Genomic DNA, 15,794 nt, shown 5'->3' with positions numbered 1-15,794 from the left:
CTCAGGAAATAGAGACGGCTCTGACCTTTCTTGTAGACAGCCTCAGTGTTCTTTGACCAGTCCAGTTTATCGTCAATTCATATCCCCAGGTATTTGTAATCCTCCACCATGTCCACACTGACCCCCTGGATGGAAACAGGGGTCACCGGTACCTTATCTCTCCTCAGGTCTACCACCAGCTCCTTAGTCTTTTTCACATTAAGCTGCAGATAATTCTGCTCACACCATGTGCCAAAGTTTCCTACCGTAGCCCTGTGCTCAACCTCATCTCCCTTGCTGATGCAACCGACTATGGCAGAGTCATCCAAAAACTTCTGAAGATGACAAGACTCTGTGCAGTAGTTGAAGTCCGAGGTGTAAATGGTGAAGAGAAAGGGAGACAAGACAGTCCCCTGTGGAGCCCCAGTGCTGCTGATCACTCTGTCGGACACACAGTGTTGCAAGCACACGTACTGTGGTCTGCCAGTCAGGTAATCAAGAATCCATGATACCAGGGAAGCATCCACCTGCATCGCTGCCAGCTTGTCCCCCAGCACAGCAGGGCGGATGGTGTTGAATATATAGAGGTACCAACGAGAGAGGCTGCAATACTTGATCGCCTATTAGGGAACCAGACAGATCAGGTGACAGAAGTATGTGTAGGCAAACATTTTGGGTCCAGTGACCATAATGTCATTAGTTTCAAGTTAATAGAAACATAGAAAATAGGTGCAGGAGTAGGCCATTCAGCCCTTCGAGCCTGCACCGCCATTTATTATGATCATGGCTGATCATCCAACTCAGAACACCGCCCCAGCCTTCCCTCCATACCCCCTGACCCCCGTAGCCACAAGGGCCATATCTAACTCCCTCTTAAATATAGCCAATGAACTGGCCTCAACTGTTTCCTGTGACAGAGAATTCCACAGATTCACCACTCTCTGTGTGAAGAAGTTTTTCCTAATCTCGGTCCTAAAAGGCTTCCCCTCTATCCTCAAACTGTGACCCCTCGTTCTGGACTTCCCCAACATCGGGAACAATCTTCCTGCATCTAGCCTGTCCAATCCCTTAAGGATCTTATACGTTTCAATCAGATCTCCCCTCAATCTTCTAAATTCCAACGAGTACAAGCCCAATTCATCCATTCTTTCTTCATATGAAAGTCCTGCCATCCCAGGAATCAATCTGGTGAACCTTCTCTGTACTCCCTCTATGGCAAGGATGTCTTTTCTCAGATTAGAGGACCAAAACTGCACACAATACTCCAGGTGCGGTCTCACCAAGGACTTGTACAACTGCAGTAGTACCTCCCTGCTCCTGTACTCAAATCCTCTCGCTATAAATGCCAGCATACCATTCGCCTTTTTCACCGCCTGCTGTACCTGCATGCCCACTTTCAATGACTGGTGTATAATGACACCCAGGTCACGTTGCACCTCCCTTTTTCCTAATCGGCCACCATTCAGATAATAATCTGTTTTCCTATTTTTGCCACCAAAGTGGATAACTTCACATTTATCCACATTAAATTGCATCTGCCATGAATTTGCCCACTCACCCAACCTATCCAAGTCACCTTGCATCCTCTTAGCATCCTCTTCACAGCTAACACTGCCACCCAGCTTCGTGTCATCCGCAAACTTGGAGATGCTGCATTTAATTCCCTCATCCAAGTCATTAATATATATTGTAAACAACTGGGGTCCCAGCACTGAGCCTTGCGGTACCCCACTAGTCACTGCCTGCCATTCTGAAAAGGTCCCGTTTATTCCCACTCTTTGCTTCCTGTCTGCTAACCAACTCTCCACCCACACCAATACCTTACCCCCAATACCGTGTGCTTTAAGTTTGCACACTAATCTCCTGTGTGGGATCTTGTCAAAAGCCTTCTGAAAATCCAAATATACCACATCCACTGGTTCTCCCCTATCCACTCTACTAGTTACATCCTCAAAAAATTCTATGAGATTCGTCAGACATGATTTTCCTTTCACAAATCCATGCTGACTTTGTTCGATCATTTCACCACTTTCCAAATGTGCTGTTATCACATCCTTGATAACTGACTCCAGCAGTTTCCCCACCACCGACGTTAGGCTAACCGGTCTATAATTCCCTGGTTTCTCTCTCCCTCCTTTTTTAAAAAGGGGAGTTACATTAGCCACCCTCCAATCCTCAGGAACTAGTCCAGAATCTAATGAGTTTTGAAAAATTATCACTAATGCATCCACTATTTCTTGGGCTACTTCCTTAAGCACCCTGGGATGCAGACCATCTGGCCCTGGGGATTTATCTGCCTTCAATCCCTTCAATTTACCTAACACCACTTCATGTATTTCGCTCAGTTCCTCCATCTCACCGGACCCTCTGTCCCCTACTATTTCTGGAAGATTATTTATGTCCTCCTTAGTGAAGACAGAACCAAAGTAATTATTCAATTGGTCTGCCATGTCCTTGCTCCCCATAATCAACTCACCTGTTTCTGCCTGCAGGGGACCTACATTTGTCTTTACCAGTCTTTTCCTTTTTACATACCTATAAAAGCTTTTACAGTCCGTTTTTATGTTGCCTGCCAGTTTTCTCTCATAATCTTTTTTCCCCTTCCTAATTAAGCCCTTTGTCCTCCTCTGCTGAACTCTGAATTTCTCCCAGTCCTCAGGTGAGCCACTTTCTCTGGCTAATTTGTATACTGCTTCTTTGGAATTGATACTATCCCTAATTTCTCTTGTCAGCCACGGGTGCACTACCTTCCTTGATTTATTCTTTTGCCAAACTGGGATGAACATTTGTTGCAGTTCATCCATGCAACCTTTAAATGCCTTTAATTCTGGATAACGATAGGTCTGGTCCTTGAGTTGAGGTTCTAAATTGGAGAAGGGCCAATTTTGTGGAGATGAGAAAAGATCTAGGAAGAGCCGACTGGGATAAGTTGTTTTCTGGCAAGGATGTGTTCAGTATGTGGAAGGCATTCAAAGGCCAAATTTTGAGAGTGCAGAGTTTGCATGTTTCTGCCAGGATTAAAGGCAAAGTTAACAGGCATAGGGAACCTTGGTTTTCAAGAGATATTGGCGATCTGGTTAAGAAAAAAAGAGAGGTTATAGAAGACATAGGCAACAAAGAACAAATGAGGTACTTGAAAAGTATTCAAAATGTAAGAAAATACTAAAGAAAGAAATCGGGAAGGCAAAAAGAAGACATGAGGTTGCTTTGGCAGATAATATGAAGGTAAACACGAAGGGTTTCTACAAGTATATTAAAAGGATAGTAAGGGACAAAATTGGTCCCCTAGAAGATCATTGTGGTTGTTTACGTGTGGAGCCTCACGAGATGGGGGAGATCTTAAACAGTTTTTTTTTGCATCAGTATTTACTCAGGAAACTGGCATAGCGTATATGTGTAAGGGGTTTCTTCTTTTATGTTACCGCGTAGGCTAATCAAAATGGCTTCTTTGTTATGTTAACTGCTGAGAAAGTTCTCTCTCTAGCAGCTTGTTTGGGTTATAAAAAGAGTTGTATTCATTTGCTAACCGATTGGGATAGATGTTATTCTTTTTTGTGCGTCTATAAGCTATTGTGATGCGTGGGTTTTGGGGGAGAAGGTGCAATGGAGAGAGAGAGAGAGAGAGTGGATGCAATGCTGTGAGCTAGCCGACAGGGCGGACCCCGAGTTGGAGTCCAAGGTCCAGGATCTTCGGCGAGGAGAGTAGACGGAGACAGACTCATGTGGAGCGTCTGGTCAACCACCGTGGTTGGTCCCAGGCGGCGGGTCGAGGTGGTCAGAGGGAATCGAATGGTGAAGGGAGGACCGTTACTAGAGCTCCAACTGTTTGTGCACGAAGAGGTTGAACTTTGATAAGGTTGGTGCCTTTTCCTTTCCTTTTATATTTTCTCTCTGTTAATTACATAGTTCCAGTAATATCTATAAATTGTAATCATTTAATCGTGTATGGTGTATTGTCTGTTATTTGGCGGGGTGAGGTACATCACACAGCATCCACACAAGCTTAATTACCCAGTTTGGCGGGGCCGAGGGCTGCTTCCCCTGGACAAAAGCGAGTTGAGCAACCCTGAGGCTTACCCGGGGGGGGGGGGCTACATTTGGGGGCTTTGTCCAAGATTGAATTCAATGCTGTGCTGCGTGATTGCCCTGTTTAAATCAGTGCTGCTGTGTCTCTGTGGGATTGCGGTTAGTAATATGTGTCTCTGTGGGATTGCGGTTAGTAATATGTGTCTCTGTGGGATTGTTGGTTATTACTGCATGCGTGTTGGTGGTGGGACCAGGGGCCGTCCATACTGTTAGGAGAGAGAGGAAAGAGTGGTCTGACTCAGAGATAGTGTCTGAGAATAAGTGTTCCAGCTATGGCAGGCTCCGCCTGGCTTTTGGGATATTGTCCACTCCTAAAGGGGCAGAAGTGTACGAGACGTGGGCAGAGCGGATCTCTCAGTTGATAGATGAGTGGCAGTGCTCGGTTGAGGGAGAGCAACAGGGATTGGTTGAAAGTTTGAGAAGGCAGGCTGTTGATGGTGTTAGAACTGTGACAGCTGCCAGTTATCTGAAAGCAGGGGAAAAGCTTTCAGTGTATCTTCTCTGGCTAGGAGGGCAGCTAATTTGCTTGCAGTGCCAAGGGGATCATTTCAGAGGATCAGCCTCTCCCTCAGTTGTTCAGCTGATCAGAGAGGTGTCGGGAAACTTAGTGGAGGCCCAGTGGGGGAACAGCTTGGGGTCTCTGGGGGAGCACATTCCCAGCCACGTACCAAGGAACCTCCGAAAAGAAAAGACCCTATTCCTGAAGGCTTAGAGGGACCACGCCCCCGTGTGTGGTTTCAGATAGATGGAAGCTATGCTAAAGCCATCCTCGACACCCGGGCGCAGATCAGGTTGTTTTACAGTTTGTTTTACAACCGGTGTCTGAAGCATTTACCCTTGACAACATTAATGGCACTGGAGATTTGGGGTACCAGTGCCAGTGATTATCCTGAAGACAATGATTAGTTAGTGAACCTGGAGTTCATGGGGGCATTGTCTGTGCACCCAACATTTCGAGCTGCTTGTGAGGATGTGTGTAGCAGCCTTGGGCCGGTACCGAATGTAAACGAGACTCGATTGTGGTACGGCTTGTGGAATAAAGTTTCGGCATAGACTAGAAGGGCCGAATGGCCTGTTTTCTGTCCTGGTTCTATGGAGTACTAGAATGTACAAGCAAGGATGTAATGTTGAGGCTTTAAGAGGCACTGGTAAAGCCTCACAGATACGAGTGAGCAGCTTTGAGCCTCTGCTCTAAGAAAGGATGTGCTGTCCTTGGAGAGGGTTCAAAGAAAGTTCACAAAAATGATTCCAGGATTGAAAGGCTTATTACATGAGCAGCGTTTGATGGCTCTGGGCCTATACTCAGTGAAATTCCGAAGAAAGAGGGGAGATCTCATTGAAAATTGAAAGGCCTCGACAGAGTGTATGTTTCCTATGGTGGGGGAGTTGAGAACCACAGAACACAGCCTCAGAATAGAGGGACTTTGGACCATAAGACATAGGAGCAGAATTAGGCCATTCAGCCCATCAAGTCTGCTCCCACATTCTATCATGTCTGATCCCAGATCCCACTTAACCCCATACGCCTACCTTCTCACCATATCCTTTGATACCCTGACAGATCAGGAAACGATTAGCTTACACCTTAAATATACGCACAGACTTGGCCTTCACCACAGTCTGTGGCAGAACATTCCACATTTACTACTCTCTGACTAAAAAAGATTCCTCCTTACCTCTGTTCTAGATGGTCACCCCTCAATTTTGAGGCTCTGCCCTCTATTTCTGGATACCCTCACCATAGCAAACATCCTCTCCACATACACCTTATCTAGTCCCTTCAACATGCGATAGGTTTCAATGAGACCCCCAATTCTTCTAAATTCTAGTGAGTACAGCCCAAACCTGCCAAATGCGCCTCATATGTTAACCCCCTTCATTCTCGGAATCAGCCTCATGAACCTCCTCTGGATTCTCTCCAATGACAATACATCCACTCTGAGATATGGGGACCAAAACTCCAATACTCCAAGTGAATCCTAATTAGTCTCTAATAAAGGCTCAGCATTATCTCCTTGCTTTTATATTCTATTTCCCTTTAGATAAGTGCTAACATTGCATTTGCTTGCTTTACTACAGACTCAACCTGTAAACTCCCTGAAGGTTAATTTCGCATGAGGATTCCTAAGTCCCTCTGCACCTCTGATGTTTGAACCTTCTCCCCATTTAGATAATAGTCCACACTATTGTTCCTTTTACCAAAATGCATTATCATACATACCCCAACGTTATATTCCATCTGCCATTCTTTTTGCCCATCCTTCCTCAGCACTGGACAGAGATGAGGGGGAATTTCTTTAGCTTGAGAGTGGTGAATCTGTGGAATTCAGGCAGCTGTGAAGGCTAAATCATTGAGTATATTTAAGACAGAGGTTGAAAGGTTCTTGATTAGTCAGGGTTACAGGGAGAGGTCAGGAGAATGGGGCTGAGAGGGAAATGGATTGACCATGATGAAATGGTTGTTGAAGGCAGGCCAGCAGTGAAAGTAGGAGTGCCAGGCTCACGAGGCTTTGATGAGGAGAGGCCGAGGCCAAAGAAACAGGTTAGAAGATTTGGTCTTGGTTGCCCATTGTACAGTGCAGGCAGAATGGCAGATACGGCAGAAGAATGCTCCTCCTGTAGGATGTGGAAATTCATGGAATCTGATCGTTTCCCTGGTGACTACACCTGCGAGAACTGCAGCCAACTCCAGCTACTGAAAGACCACATTAACGAGCTGGAGCTTGGTGAACTTAGGATCAACCAAGAGGCAGAGCAATTGATATGATTTTTGAGCAGGTGGTTACACCCAGAGCGCAGGATTCGGAGAGAACATGGGTGAACACCAATAGAGGTAAAGGAAGAAATAAGTCAATGACATAGGCAGGAGAGGGGTAGAGGTCCTGCACAGTTAGTTAAGGGAGTTAGGAAGGAGGCTAAACAGCAGGACCTTATTTATATCCTTCCAATTACAGGAAGGATATAAATAAGGTTGAAAGAGTGCAGAGAAGATTTACAAGGATGTTGCTGGGACTTGAGAAACTCAGTTACAGAGAAAGGTTGAATAGGTTAGGACTTTATTCCCTGGAGCGTAGAAGAATGAGGGGAGATTTGATAGAGGTATATAAAATTATGATGGGTATAGATAGAATGAATGCAAGCAGGCTTTTTCCACTGAGGCAAGGGGAGAAAAAAACCAGAGGACATGGGTTAAGGGTGAGGGGGGAAAAGTTTAAAGGGAATATTAGGGGGGGCTTCTTCACACAGAGAGTGGTGGGAGTATGGAATGAGCTGCCAGACAAGGTGGTAAATGTGGGTTATTTTTTAACATTTAAGAATAAATTGGATAGATACATGGATGGGAGGTGTATGGAGGGATATGGTCCGTGTGCAGGTCAGTGGGACTAGGCAGAAAATGGTTCGGCACAGCCAAGAAGGGCCAAAGGGCCTGTTTCTGTGCTGTAGTTTTTCTATTGTTTCTATGGTAGTAATCTCCCAATTACTCGTGGTGCCATGAGCTAGGGAAGGTCAGAACACAAAGATAGCACAGATGAAAGAAGCTGAGGAGATGGTCCAGTGGGCAGTGTTTCAAGTTTTTGCATCATTGGAACCTTTACTTGGGAAAGGGTGACCTATACAAGTGGGACAAGTTGCACCTGAACTGGAGAGGAACCAATATCCTGGGGGAAGGTTTGCTAACGCTTTTGGGGAGGGTTTAAACTGGATTTGCAGGGGCCTGGGAATCAAAGCAAAAAGACAAAGGATGGGACAGTTGGTGCACAAGCAGAGACAGCTTGTAGGGAGTTTATGAGGAAGGACAGACAGATGATAGAGCAAAAATGCACAGCCAGATGGTTTGACATGAGTCTATTTTAATGCAAGGAGTATCATAAGCAAGGCAAATGAACTTAGAACGCCGATCAATATGTGGAACTATGACGTTATGGCCATTACAGAGACTTGGATAACTCAAAGGCAGGAATGGATGCTGGGTGTGTAGGATTTTAGATATTTCAAAAAGGACAGGGAGGGAGGCAAAAGAGGTGGGGGAGTGGCATTGTTAATCAGGGAAGGTCTCACGGCTGCAGAAAAGGAGGAATTCATGGAGGGATTGTCTACCGAGTTATTGTGGGTGGAAGTCAGAAACAGGAAGGGGGCAAGAACTTTGGGTGTTTTTTATAGACACTCCAATAGTAATAGAGACATTGAGGATCAGAGAGGGAGGCAGATTCTGGAACGATTCAATAATAATAGGCTTGTTGTGATGGGTGATTTTAACTTTCCGAATATTGACTTGCATCTCCTTACAGCAAAGAGTTTGGATGGGGTGGAGTTTATTAGGTGTGTTCAGGAAGGTTTCCTGATGCAATATGCAGAAAAGCCAACTAGAGGATAGGCTGTACTTGATCTGGTATTGGGAAGTGAACCTCATCAGGTGTCAGATCTCTCGGTGGGAGACAACTTTGGAGTTAGTGATCACAACTTTATCTCCTTTGCCATAACACTGGAGATATAGGAGCAGACAATTTGGGAAAACACTTAATTGGGAAATATGATGTTATTCGACAGGAACTTGGGAACATAAATTGGGAGCAGATGCTCTCGGGAAATGCACGGCAGAAATGTACATTTGCATGGCGTTCTGCAGAGGTATGTTCCATTGAGGTAGGGAAAGAATGGTAGGGTAAAAGAACCATGGTGTAAAAAAGGATGTAGAAAATCTAGTTAAGAAGAAAAGCTTACAAAACTAGGTACTATTAAAGCTTTAGAAAATTACAAGGGTGCCAGGAAGGAACTCAAGAATGAAGTTAGGAGAGCTAGAACGGACCATGAGAAGGCCTTGGTGAGCAGGATTAAGGAAAACCCCAAGGCATTCTACAAGTATGCGAAGAGCAAGAGGATGAGCAGTGTGAGAATAGGACCAATCAGGTGCAATAGTGGAAACGTGTACATGGAGTTGGAGGAGGTAGCTGAGGTACTTAATGAATACTTTGCTTCAGTATTCACCAGGGAAAAGGGCCTTGACAATTATGGGGATGACTTACAGCAGACTGAAAGGCTTGAGTGTATAGACATTAAGAAAGAGGATGCGCTGGTGCTTTTGAAAGATATTAAGTTAGATAAATCACTGGGACCAGACAAGATGTACCCCAGGCTACTGTGGGAAGTGAGGGAGGAGATTGCTGAGCCTCCGGCGATGATCTTTGCATCATTAATCTGGACAGAAGAAGTACCAGCAGATTACAAGGTTGCAAACATTGTTCCCTTGTTCAAGAAAGGGAGCAGAGATAACCCAGGAAATTATAGACCAGTGAGTCTTACTTCAGTGGTGGGCAAGTTGTTGGAGAAGATCCTGAGAGGCAGGATTTATGAGCATTTGGAGAGACATAATCTGATTAGGGATAGTCAACATGGTTTTGTCAAGGGCTGGTCATGTCTTACGAACCTGATTGAATTCTTTGAGGATGTAACAAAAAACATTGATGAAGGTAGAGCAGTGGATGTAGTGTATATGGGTTACAGAAGGCATTTGATAACATTCCCCATGCAAGGATCCTTTACAAAGTAAGGAGGCATGGGATCCAAGGAGAGCTTGCTTAGTGGATCCAGAATTGGCTTGCCCACAGAAGGCAAAGGGTGGGTGTAGATGGTTTGTATTCTACATAGAAACATAGAAACATAGAAAATAGGTGCAGGAGTAGGCCATTCGGCCCTTCGAGCCTGCACCGCCATTTATTATGATCATGGCTGATCATCCAACTCAGAACACCGCCCCAGCCTTCCCTCCATACCCCCTGACCCCCGTAGCCACAAGGGCCACATCTAACTCCCTCTTAAATATAGCCAATGAACTGGCCTCAACTGTTTCCTGTGGCAGAGAATTCCACAGATTCACCACTCTCTGTGTGAAGAAGTTTTTCCTAATCTCGGTCCTAAAAGGCTTCCCCTCTATCCTCAAACTGTGACCCCTCGTTCTGGACTTCCCCAACATCGGGAACAATCTTCCTGCATCTAGCCTGTCCAATCCCTTTAGGATCTTATACGTTTCAATCAGATCCCCCCTCAATCTAATGAAGGACGACATGGAGGACGGCAACCAGTGGCATTCCACAGGGATCTGTTCTGGAACCCCTTCTCTTCGTGATTTTTATAAATGCCCTGGATGAGGAAATAGAAGGGTGGGTTAGTAAGTTTGCTGATGACACAACATGGGGGTGTTGTGGATAGTCTGGAGGGTTGTCAGAGGTTACAGTGGGACATTGACAGGATGCATAATCAGGTTGAAAAGTGGTAGATAGACTTCAACCCAGATAAATGTGAAGTGGTTAATTTCGGTAGGTCAAATTTGAAGACAGAATATAATATTAATGCTAAGACTCTTGGCAGTGTGTTGGATCAGCGAGTTCTTGGGGTCCATGTCCATGGGACACTCAAAGCTGTTGCTCAGGTTGACAGTGTTGTTAAGAAGAAGACATATAGCATGTTGGCCTTCATCAACCAGGGGATTAAGTTCAAGAGCCATGAGGTAATTTTGCAGCTATACAAGACCTTAGTAAGACCCCACTCGGAGTTCTGTGTTCAATTCTGGTCACCTCACTATTGGAAGGATGTGGAAACCATAGGAAGGCTGTGGAAACCATAGGAAGGATGCAAAGGAGATTTACAAGGATGTTGCCTGGATTGGGGAGCATGCCTAATGAGAATAGGATGAGTGAACTCGGCCTTTTTCCCTTGGAGCAACGGAGGATGAGAGGTGACCTCATACAGGTGTATAAGATGATGAGAGGCATTGTTTATGTGAATAGCCAGAGGCTTTTTCCCGGGGCTGGAATTGCTAAGACAAGGTGACATAATTTAAAGGTGGTTGGAAGTAGGTAAAAGGGGATGTCAGAGGTACGTTTTTCCACACAGAGAGTGGTGGGTGTGGACTGCACTGCCCAGTGACGGTGGTAGAGGCAGATACAATGGGGTCTTTTAAGAGACTCTTCGATAGCTCCATGGAGCTTAGAAAAACAGAGGGCTATGCGATAGGGAAATTATGGGCAATTTCTAGAGTAGGTTACATGGTCGGCACAACTTTGTGGGCCGAAGGGCCTGTAATGTGCTGTAGATTTCTATGTTCGTTGAAATAGCAGAGCAGACTCGATGAGCCGAATGGTCTAATTCTGCTCCTTTATTTTATGGACTTAGCTTAGTCTAATGTCTTGGGACCTCTAGTGCTACAGGTTATATGCGGACAGTAATTGGGCAGGGATTTCTTCAAAAAAGCCGGGTTTAAAAGTCTCCGACTATGATTTGAAATGCGTCGGGATGGGCTGTTTCTTGTTTGGCTAATTTTCCACTTTCTACTTCAGTATTGTGCAATAAAAATTGATCTGTAACTCAATTCGGAACCGGCACCGTAGTCGGACTGGATTAGTAGGGCTGAAGGGCCCGAACCATGTTTCAGTGCGGGACTGGACGCTGCACGTTCTGACTCAGGCTCAGATACAGATTTGGTGTCTGTTCATCAACTTTTGCTTCTCCCACAGGTTATTTTCATCCAAACCTTTTTGTTTAAATAGCTGGTTTCCATTCGAGACAACAAAGTGGCACAACCTGAGTCATAGTCATGGAAAAATACAGCACAGAACGGCCCATCTAGTCCGTGCCTCCTCGGAGTATTGTCCCCAATTCGAAAGAAAAGCACTGAACTTTTTTTTAAAATCAAGTCGTCAGCTAACTCTATTTGTTGGCGATGCTAATTGCTATTCCTGAGCGAGAATCGGAGCCCAGAGTGTTTACACCAGCCCAAAGAACAAGATTGGTCCGAGAAGGAAACGACAGCCAGGAGTACAAACCTGTCTGTACACTTCACTGTCTAAACATCAAGCAGGAACTCCTCCTTCTCCCTCTTTAACTAACTAAACGAAAGTGAATCAGAAACCCAGATCGGGAGCGCGATCCTACCGGATTAGTTCCTCTCGTCTCTCTCAGGAAGCTGAGCAGCTCTAACCGAAGATCCCGGGCGAAATTTCAGCCGAACCGGGACCAGGATTTTACGACCGGGGCTGGGATCTCGTTTCGGTCCCAGGTGACTCCGGATTTGCAGTGTCTCCCAGGAAGCAGCGCGCTGAGCAACGAGGCGCATTACCTAAGGATCCCTGCAGAGAACAATCTACTCAGCGACTAATTAAACTAGCACCATTCTCAAGAGATGCAAGTGATTATACTTGTGTCAGAACCACTGGAATCTTATCCCCCTCCCATTTTCAAATCTCTTACTAGTTCTTCCTGCAGTTAGTCCTGACTAAGGGTCTCTGCCCGAAACGTCGACTGTACCTCTTCCTAGAGATGCTGCCTGGCCTGCTGTGTTCACCAGCAACTTTTATGTGTGTTGCTTGAAATTCCAGCATCTGCAGAATTCCTCGTGTTTACGAATCTTATCAAGACTTTGCTTCTCTTTAAATTGATCCCAGGCCAACCAACTTCCTCATCTCCCATCACAAAACATTGACAGACTAAACCTTACAATAAAATGACTTAAAGATTGAAGATGGTTTAATGTAATTTCCAGTACACAAGTGTAAAGGAGAACAAGATGATTGTTACTCCAGAACTGACACAGCACATACAAAAAAATCAGTAAGTTAAAGAACACAATAACAATAAAACACAATAAATATAAATACATAAGGGCCGAGACCCTTCGTCAGGACTGTATCTCTTCCAATAGATGCTGCCTGGCCTGCTGCGTTCACTAGCAACTTTTATGTGTGTTGCTTGAAATTCCAGCATCTGCAGATTTCCTCATGTTTGCGAGTTACCTTATATATAAAGATTGATTGTGTGCCTAAAAATTGATGCTAGGCACAGGAACAGACTGACAGGAAATGATAAAGTATAGACAATAAACAATAGGTGCAGGAATAGGCCATTCAGCCCTTCAAGCCAGCACCACCATTCACTGTGATCATGGCTGATCACCACGGTCAGTATCCTTTTCCTGCCTTCTCCCCATATCCCTTCACTCCGCTATCTTTAAGAGCTCTATCTAACTCTTTTTTGAAAAAATCCAGAGAACTGGCCTCCACTGCCTTCTGAGGCAGAGCATTCCACAGAACCACAACCCTCTGCGTGAAAAAGTTTTTCCTCAACTCCGTTCTAAATTGTCTACCCCTTATTCTTAAACTGTGGCTTCTGGTTCTGGACTCCCCCAACATCAGGAATATGTTTCCTGCCTCAAGAGTGTACAATCCCTTAATAATCTTATATGTTTCAATAAGATCCCCTCTCATCTTTCTAAATTCCAGTGTATACAACCCCAGTCACTCCAATCTATATGACAGTCCCTTCATCCCGGGAATTAACCTCGTGAACCTACGCTGCACTCCCTCAATAGCTAGAATGTCCTTCCTCAAATCTGGAGACTAAAACTGTACGCAATATTCCAGGTGTGGTCTCACCAGGGCCCTGTACAACTGCAGAAGGACCTCTCTGCTCCTGTACTCAATTCCCCTTGTTATGAAGGCCAGCATGCCATTAGCTTTCTTCACTGCCTGCTGTACCTGCATGCTTACTTTCAGTTACTGATGAACAAGGACACCTAGATCTTGTTGTACTTCCCCTTTTCCTAACTTTACACCATTCAGATAGTAATCTGCCTTAGTGGTGGTTGGGCGTGTGGAGGGGTGAGTTAGTGGGTGGGAGTGTTGATCTGCCTTACTGCTTGGGGAAAGTAGCTGTTTTTGAGTCTGGTGGTCCAGATGTGGATGCTACGTAGCCTCCTCCCTAAAGGGAGTGGGACAAACAGTCCATGAGCAAGGTGACAATAGACAATAGGTGCAGGAGTAGGCCACTCGGCCCTTCGAGCCACCATCACCATTCACTGTGATCATGGTGATCATGACCGATCATCCATAATCAGTACCCCGTTCCTACCTTCTCCCCATATCCCTTGACTACGCTATCATTAAGAGCTCGATCTAACTCTTTCTTGAAAGCATCCAGAGAATTGGCCTCCACTGCCTTCTGAGGCAGAGCATTCCACAGATCCACAACTGTCTGGGTGAAAAAGTTTTTCCTCAACTCCGTTCTAAATGGCCTACCCCTTATTCTCAAATTGTGGCCTCTTGTTCTGGACTCCCCCAAAATCGGGAACATGTTTCTTGCTTCTAGCGTGTCCAATCCCTTAATAATCTTATATGTTTCAAACAGATCCCCTCTTATCCTTCTAAATTCTGCTGTATACAAGCCCAGTCACCCTAACCTTTCAACATCTTTCAACAGGAATTAACCTTGTGAAACTCCGCTGCACTCCCTCAATGGCACTCCCTCACTAGCAATCCCTCAAATTTGGAGACTAAAGCTGTACACAATACTCCAGGTGTGGTCTCACCAGGGCCCTGTACAACTGCAGAAGGACCCATTTGCACCTATACTCAACTCCCCTTGTTATGAAGGCCAACATGCCATTTGCTTTCTTCACTGCCTGCTGTACCTGCATGCTTACTTTCAGTGACTGATGAACAAGGACACCTCGATCTCTTCGTACTTCCCCTTTTCCTAACTTGACACCATTCATATAGTAATCTGCCTTCCTGTTCTTGCCACCAAAGTGGATAACCTCACATTTGTCCACATTAAACTCCATCTGCTATACATCTGCCCACTCACCCAACCTGTCCAAGTCATCCTGCATTATCTCAACATCCTCCGCACATTTCACACTGCCACCCAGCTTTGTGTCATCTGCAAATTTGCTAATGTTACTTTTAATCCTTTCATCTAAATCATTAATTGGTGAGATCCTTTCTTGATGTTACTGGCCCTTTTCCCGGCACCTTTCTGTATATATATCCTCGATGGCAGATAAGCCGGTGCCGGATGAGATGGGCAGTTTTGACTCCCCATCAAAAAGCCTCATAAGAGATTTAAGAAGAATTAACCATAAGACCATGAGACAAACAAGCAGAAGTCAGCCATTCGGCCCATGGAGTCTACTCCGCCATTCAATCATGAGCTGATCCATTCTCCCATTTAGTCCCACTGCCTCGCCTTCTCACCATAACCTTTGATGCCCTGGCTACTCATATATCTATCAATCTCTGCCTTAAATACACCCAATGACTTGGCCTCCACTGCTGCCCGCGGCAACAAATTCCATAGATTCACCACCCTCTGACTAAAAGAATTTCTTTGCATTTCTGTTCTGAATAGGCGCCCTTCAATCCTCAAGTCATGCCCTCTCGTACTAGACTCCCCCATCATGGGAAACAACTTTGCCACATCCACTCTGACCATGCCTTTCAACATTCAAAGTGTTTCTATGAGGTCTCCCCTCATTCTTCTAAACTCCAAGGAATACAGTCCAAGAGCGGACAAACGTTCCTCATATGTTAACGCTCTTATTCCCGGAATCATCCTAGTGAATCTTCTCTGTACCCTCTCCAACGTCAACACATCCTTTCTTAAATAAGGAGACCAAAACTGCCCACGGTACTCCAAGTGAGGTCTCACCAGCGCCTTATACAGCCTCAACATCACATCCCTGCTCCTATACTCTATTCCTCCAGAAATGAATGCCAACATTGCATTCGCCTTCTTCACCACCGACTCAACCTGGAGGTTAACCTTAAGGGTATCCTGTACGAGGACTCCCAAGTCCCGTTGCATCTCAGAACTTTGAATTCTCTCCCCATTTAAATAATAGTCTGCCCGTTTATTTCTTCTGCCAAAATGCATAACCATACACTTTCCAACATTGTATT

General features: G+C 45.2%; 1 protein-coding gene across 4 annotated transcripts in view; it reads right to left on the bottom strand.

Annotated features, from left to right (window-relative positions):
- Positions 1-15,794, bottom strand: part of lrrc31 (leucine rich repeat containing 31) — a 206,668-nt gene that overhangs the window by 180,575 nt on the left and 10,299 nt on the right. For 3 of the 4 annotated variants that reach the window (XM_072254454.1, XM_072254458.1, XM_072254456.1), the window contains exon 1: positions 11,995-12,129. The exons of the other annotated variant lie outside the window; for it this stretch is intronic. The gene's annotated coding sequence lies outside the window, so the exon portion shown is untranslated. Of the gene's footprint in view, positions 1-11,994; positions 12,130-15,794 lie in introns of those variants that run through there. 4 annotated transcript variants of the gene reach the window in all.

Source organism: Mobula birostris, chromosome 4, assembly GCF_030028105.1.
Source record: "Mobula birostris isolate sMobBir1 chromosome 4, sMobBir1.hap1, whole genome shotgun sequence".
Lineage (NCBI taxonomy): Eukaryota > Metazoa > Chordata > Chondrichthyes > Myliobatiformes > Myliobatidae > Mobula > Mobula birostris.
This window is presented reverse-complemented; position numbering and strand designations above follow the sequence as displayed.